The sequence below is a fragment of the Callithrix jacchus genome, chromosome 5 (assembly GCF_049354715.1).
Source record: "Callithrix jacchus isolate 240 chromosome 5, calJac240_pri, whole genome shotgun sequence".
Lineage (NCBI taxonomy): Eukaryota > Metazoa > Chordata > Mammalia > Primates > Cebidae > Callithrix > Callithrix jacchus.
This window is the reverse complement of record NC_133506.1, coordinates 131,833,098-131,839,427: the sequence shown is the minus strand read 5'-3', so window position 1 is coordinate 131,839,427 and position 6,330 is coordinate 131,833,098. Positions and strand designations below refer to the sequence as shown.

The window sequence follows — 6,330 nt, the reverse complement described above, 5'->3', positions numbered from 1 at the left end:
CTGATTTGTACTATTGAGAGAGAGAAAATATGCCACACAATTAAACATAGGTTTAAATTATGAAGAAATGTAAAATAAAGGTTTATTAGATTTCAGTAACACTAAGAACAAAAAAGAAAGCCGTGAAACCTGCCAGAGCGGATAGCTGTAAATCAGCATAATTCCTGTTGTATGTAGCAATAGTTGTGAGTGGCTCCAGTCATTTTAGGAGTCCTTGGAAGTATCTGGTACACATTTGTTGGCTGCACCTTAAAGGAAGTGGCAGGTCCAGTTTGTTCTCTCTACCACACCAGACTCCACTGACAAGTTTGGGTCCATTGGATTCAAAATTTTGTGAGCCATTTCACAAGTACAAAGTTAGATTTTAACCTTGTCTTCTCCAAAATTAGTAGAATTTTTATTTTTTATTTTTATCTTTTTGAGATGGGATATCATCCTGTCACCCAGACTGGAGTGCAGTGGTGGAATCTTGGCTTATGGCAACCTTTGCCTCCTGGGTTCAAGTGGTCCTCCCACCTCAGCCTTCTGAGTAACTGGGACCACAGGCACATGCCACCATACCCAGCTAATTTTTTCTTTTTTTGATGGGGGGTTGGGGGGGCCGGAAGGCTCGCTCTGTTCCCCAGCTGGAGTGCAGTGATGTGATCTTGGCTCACTGCAACCTCCTCCTCCTGGGTTCAAGTGATTCTCCTGCCTCAGCCTCTAGACTAGCTGGGAATACGGCATTTTTAGTAGAGATGGGCTTTCACCATGTTGGCCAGACTGGTCTCGAACTCCTGACCTGGTGATCTGCTCACCTCGGCCTCCCAAAGTGCTAGAATTACAGGTGTGAGCCATTGCGCTGGGCCAGTTTGTTCTTTTTTTGTAGAGATGGGGTTTTGCCATGTTGCCCAGGTTGGTCTCAGACTCTGGGCTCAAGCAGTCATCCTGCCTCAGCCTCCCAAAGTGCTAGGATTACAGGTATGAGCCACAGCACCTCACCCAGAGTGAGTAGAATTAATGAGATTTTTTTTGTGTGTGTTAGATGATATTGATTTAAGCCTTTTTTGGAAAAAAGTACTCTCAACAGAATACAAAATGGAAAATTTGAGGTTTAATAGAGATGTGTTGGCTATCTGCAATGAATTGTTCTTGCTCAAGTGTTTGGAGTTCTACTTTATGCTTCGTGTTTATGAATATGAATGAGGTCATTTTACTGACCTCAAAGCAGAGTTGGTGTTATTGTCTTTAGAATATACCACTACTAAGTATCAGCTTATCTTCAGAACATTACAACATTCACTGTGTTCATATGCTGTTATTACAAGAAGTCACCACTTGTTATTTCAGATTACATATACCTGAAGGCATTTTACAGTTCCTAAAGAACATGTTAGATCTTTTTTTTCCACCCCGTGAAGGTCTCTCTTTTCCAGGCTGCAGTGCAGTGGTGTGATTGTAGCACACTGGCCGCCAATTCTTAGGCTCAAGTGATCCTCCTGCCTCGGCCTCTGAGAAGCTTGGATTACAGGTGCACACCACCACACCTGGCTAATTTTTAATTTTTTTTATATTTTAGAGATAGGGTCTGGCTGTATTACCTTGGGCTGTTCTTGAACTCCTGGTCTCAGGTGATCCTCCCCGCATGGGCCTCCCAAAGGGTTGGGATTACAGGAGTGAGCTACCGCGCTGGGCCAACATGTTACATCTTTTGTTGTTGAGACAGAATCTCACTTTTGCCCAGGCAGGAGTGCAATGGTGCAGTTTCGGCTCACTGCAACCTTCACCTCCCAGGTTCAAGCAATTTTCCCACTTCAACCTCCTGAGTAGCTGAGATTACAGGCACCCACCATCATACACCCAGCTAATTTTTGTATTTTAGGCACAGTTGGGGTTTCACCATGTTGGCCAGGTGATCTGCAAGCCCCACCCCACCCCCACCAAAGAAAGTGCTGGGATTACAGGCGTGAGCCACCACACCCAGCCAACATGTTATATCTTAATTCTTGGATTTTCTTCACTGCAGGACTTTGGGTGGAGAAATAAAACTCTCCAAATACATAATCCTGGAGATCCCTGTGAATCAATAATTATTTAGACAACTGTGGCTCGGCTCAAAATCTCTTGTCTCCCTTTTCTGAGTTCTTCATCCATCTTATTAGAAAGGAAGTGAATGTAGGTGGTCTGTAACACTTGCACATCTTTTATACGTGTAGAGGGTATGCCTGGGATATATAGGTTGTCTTCAAGCAGTAGCTGCTACTACAGCTAGAGAGAGGAGGAGTGCCAGGAAATTGATGAACTGAGACCAAGAGTCTTGATGTTCTGACTTAGATAAAATTTTTGATCATTTTCATGAAATAATGCAGGGAAGTCATTTCTGCTGTTTACTACTACGTTCTTGGAGGATTAGAACAAGTGACACCGTAATTTACTAAAATGACTTTTTATTTTAAAATACTGATGATGGAGGTTGGGTGTGGTGGCTCATGCCCGTAATCCCAGCACTTTGGGAGGCCAGCACGGGCAGATCACGAGATCAAGAGATCTAGACCATCCTGGCCAATATGGTGAAACCCCGTCTCTACTAAAAATTCAAAAATCAGCTGGGTGTGGTGGTGGGCATCTGTAGTCCCAGCTACTCAGGAGGCTGAGGCAGGAGAATCGTTTGAACCTGGGAGGCGGAAGTTGCCATGAGCCAAGATCATGCCATTGCACTCCAGCCTGAGCAACAGAGTGAGACTCTGTCTCAAAAAAAAATATGATGGGGTTTTGCTTTTAACTGTCCACACTTAACAAATTTTCCAGTACCTATTCCTGTGGTCCATGATAGTAAACATAGAAACACATAAGGAACATGGTTGGAGTTGCCAGACGTTAGCTGTTGCATATGTGCACATTCCTAGATTCTAGGGTGTTTATTTTTGCCTTAAATTTAAGTGGGTCATTGGTTGTCTTGGGAAGATCATGGAAAATTGGGGATTTTTTAAGAATTCTGAACCAAAATAACGTTTTGAATGTTTCTTAAGATTATATTTTATGTAGTAAATGTGTGATTTCCACCTTCCACATTCAGACTGCTGACCACACTTCATAAATGCCTTTTTATTTCCAATTGCTGTAGATTCAACTAAATGTATCCCTTGGGAGTGGATCATTACTTTGCTATCTTTTCCCCCCTTTGCTGTTGTGGTGTGTGTTTGGTTCATATCCGAGAAGATGCATTTATTATGTGTTGTTACCCAGCCCTGGCTTGATGGTGTCCTGTGGGGGTAGGGGTAGGAGGACGAGGGGCACCTGCCCAGAGCATGTGAATAGAACACGGTTGGCCAGCGGTGACCCGCCACCACCGCGGGTAAGCCAAACTGCAAAGCGTTCTTTCCTCTGTGAAATTGAATAACACTTAATAAAATCCATAATTAGCACATACTAGACAAAATGTTACGTATCTTTTTGTGGGGTGACAGCATTGGGCTTCATTCTGGCTGTACAGCTTTGATTGGATTATTAAACAGGAAGGTCACTTTTTGGGGTGTGGAGTAAACACGGTTGAATTTGTGGATTCACTTGTCACCCTTCCAATATCAACACATTTCTCACGCCTCCGCACCGGCCACATGTCAGCCATTAGCATTGGGCAGGAGGAACTTTTAAGTGTCCCCGGCAGTCCCTAAGAGGGCCTTTGAGTTTGAGCCTGTCGCCGTCTTCCCCGAGAGCCGTTGGGGCAGCTCCTAGCAACATGCTCGCCGCCGGCCGAGGCCTCGTCCAGCCAACGTTCTCGCGGGGCTCCCTGGGAGTTGTAGTTCCCCACGGCGTCCCCGCCTCCTCGGTGCGGAAGGGAAACCGGACCCCCGACTACAACTCCCAGGATGGCTTGGGTCCGCCTTTCCGCGGGAGGCCGCCTGGCTGAGGGTGGCTGCAGCGGCCGGAAGCCGGAGGCCTAGTTTGTCTGGGCTGGGCGATCTGAATAGAGCCGGTGCTGGTCCCAGCGGCCGCGCCTCCTGGGGCACGGCGCGTAACGGGAGACTCCGAGGCTGGGAGCTTTACAGGCTGCTCTTGGGGGCCAGATAGGCCGAGCACTCAGAAGGGTGACGCATTGAGGGGGCGCGGAGTTTCGGGACGGAGGGGCGACTCCGGGGAGGGCTTTTGCTTAGGGGTGGTCTCGGGTTCTGTAAACACCTGGTGCGCCTCTGTAGTCCCAGCTACTCGGGACGCTGAGGCAGGAGAATCACTTGAACCTGGGAGGCAAAGGTTGTGGTGAGATCGCGCCACCACACTTCAGCCTGGGCAACAGAGCAAGACTCCGTCTCAAAAAAAAAAAGAAAAGAAAGAAGAAAGAAAACAAGGATTCGGGGTGGGCTCTGTGGTAAACTCAGGTAAACTTTGCATTCCAATAACAGGACAGGCCAACACCTGGAACATAAAGATGACCCCTCTGACTTATTTCTGCCAAGACATCCTGTAGGTGGGTTTTGGTAAAGCAGAGGAGTGGAAGGAAGAGAGCTAATTCTGAGGAAGACTATTCTCAGTGGGTCAGATTTACTGCCTATGTAAAGGGAAATATTTCTACCGTCAGTGAAAATCGTGTTGCTGGACATGGTGGCTCACCTGTAATCCCAGCACTTTGGGAGACCAATGCAGGAGGATTGCTTGAGTCCCAGAGTTCAATACCAGCCTGGGTAATACAGTGAGACCTTGTCTCCAAAAATAATTTTTAAAAAAGAAAAAGAATATCATGGCAAATAGTAACCAGAGCTCACATCTGCTTTTGTGCTAAATACTGCCTAGAAAGTAGTCATGGGTGTTGCCTGGGAAAGGGCTCCAGCCTTGGAGCCAGGTACCCACCTCCTTTCTGAAATGAGTACTTGCCATTTGCCGCATCGGCTTTCAGGGTAAGGGATCATGGCCACTGCCCTTTGTTCAAATAATCGAAAAGCCTCAGAAAGCCCTGTAACTTACCTTGAGCACTTTTTTTTTCAGATGGAGTCTCACTCTGTCACCAGGCTGGAGTGCAGTGGCGTGATCTTGGTGCACTGCAACCTCTGCCTCCCGGGTTCAAGCGATTCTCCTGCCTTGGCTTCCCAAATAGCTGGAACTACAGGCATGCGCCACAACATCCAGCTAATTTTTGTATTTTTAGTAAAGATGGAATTTCACCATGTTGGCCAGGATGGTCTCCATCTTTTGACCTCATGATCCACCTGCCTCGGCCTCCCAAAGTGCTGGGATTACAGGCATAAACCACCATGCCCAGCCTTACAGCACTTTTTTTTTAAGATAGAGTCTCTCTCTGTTGCCCAGGCTGGAGTGCAGTGCCACGATATCAGCTCACTGCAACCTGCACCTCCTGGGTTCAAGCGATTCTCATGCCTGAGCCTCCCGAGTAGCTGGGATTACAGGTGCACACCACCACACCCAGCTAATTTTTGTATTTTAAAAGAGATGGGGTTTCACCATGTTGATCAGACTAGTCTCAAACTCCTGACCTCAGGTGATCCACCTGCCTCAGGCTCCCAGAGTGCTGGGATTACAGGTGTGAGCTACTGCACCAGGCCTGGAATTTTTACTTTATGGAAATAGGCTTTACCTCTTGAATGGGCAAAGTAAGAAGAGCTTTGACAACCTTTGGATTGAGATTCATGTTCTGTTGAAGCTACATTTTTTTTTTTTTTTAAATGGAGTCTCACTCTGTCCTCTGTTGCCCAGGCTGGAGTGCAGTGGCATGATCTTGGCTCACTGCACCTTCTGCCTAGTGGGTTCAGGCGATTCTCCTGCTTCAGCCTCCTGAGTACCTGGGATTACAGGCACTTGCCACCACACCTGGGTAATTTTTTTTTTTTTTTTTGAGACCGAGTTTCGCTCTTGTTACCCAGGCTGGAGTGCAATGGCGCGTTCTCGGCTCACCGCAACCTCCGCCTCCTGGGTTCAGGCAATTCTCCTACCTCAGCCTCCCGAGTAGCTGGGATTACAGGCACGCGCCACCATGCCCAGCTAATTTTTTGTATTTTTAGTAGAGACGGGGTTTCACCATGTTGACCAGGTTGATCAACATGGTGAAACTCCTGAGCTCAGGTGATCCACCTGCCTTGGATTCCCAGTGTGCTGGGATTACGGGCATGAGCCACCTCCACCTCACCCAGGCTCTTTTTTTTTTTTTTTTTTGAGATGGAGTCCCACACTGTCACCTAGTCTGGAGTTGGAATGGCGTGGTCTCGGCTCACTGCAACCTCCACCTCCCAGGTTCAAGCGAGTCTCATGCCTCAGCCTCCTGAGTAGCTGGGGTTATAAATGTGTGCCATCACACCTGGCTAATTTTTGTATTTTTAGTAGAGATGAGGTTTCATTATATTG

General features: G+C 47.1%; 1 protein-coding gene across 39 annotated transcripts in view; it reads left to right on the top strand.

Annotated features, from left to right (window-relative positions):
- The first annotated feature begins 3,921 nt into the window (after window positions 1-3,921).
- FBF1 (Fas binding factor 1) overlaps window positions 3,922-6,330 on the top strand; it is a 32,855-nt gene continuing 30,446 nt past the window's right edge. For 23 of the 39 annotated variants that reach the window (XR_013535998.1, XR_004743585.3, XM_035301799.3 and 20 more), the window contains exon 1: window positions 3,922-4,067. The gene's annotated coding sequence lies outside the window, so the exon portion shown is untranslated. Of the gene's footprint in view, window positions 4,356-4,379; window positions 4,445-6,330 lie in introns of all 39 variants that reach the window. The other 16 variants (XM_078374700.1, XM_078374693.1, XM_078374682.1 and 13 more) reach the window with 2 other exon arrangements.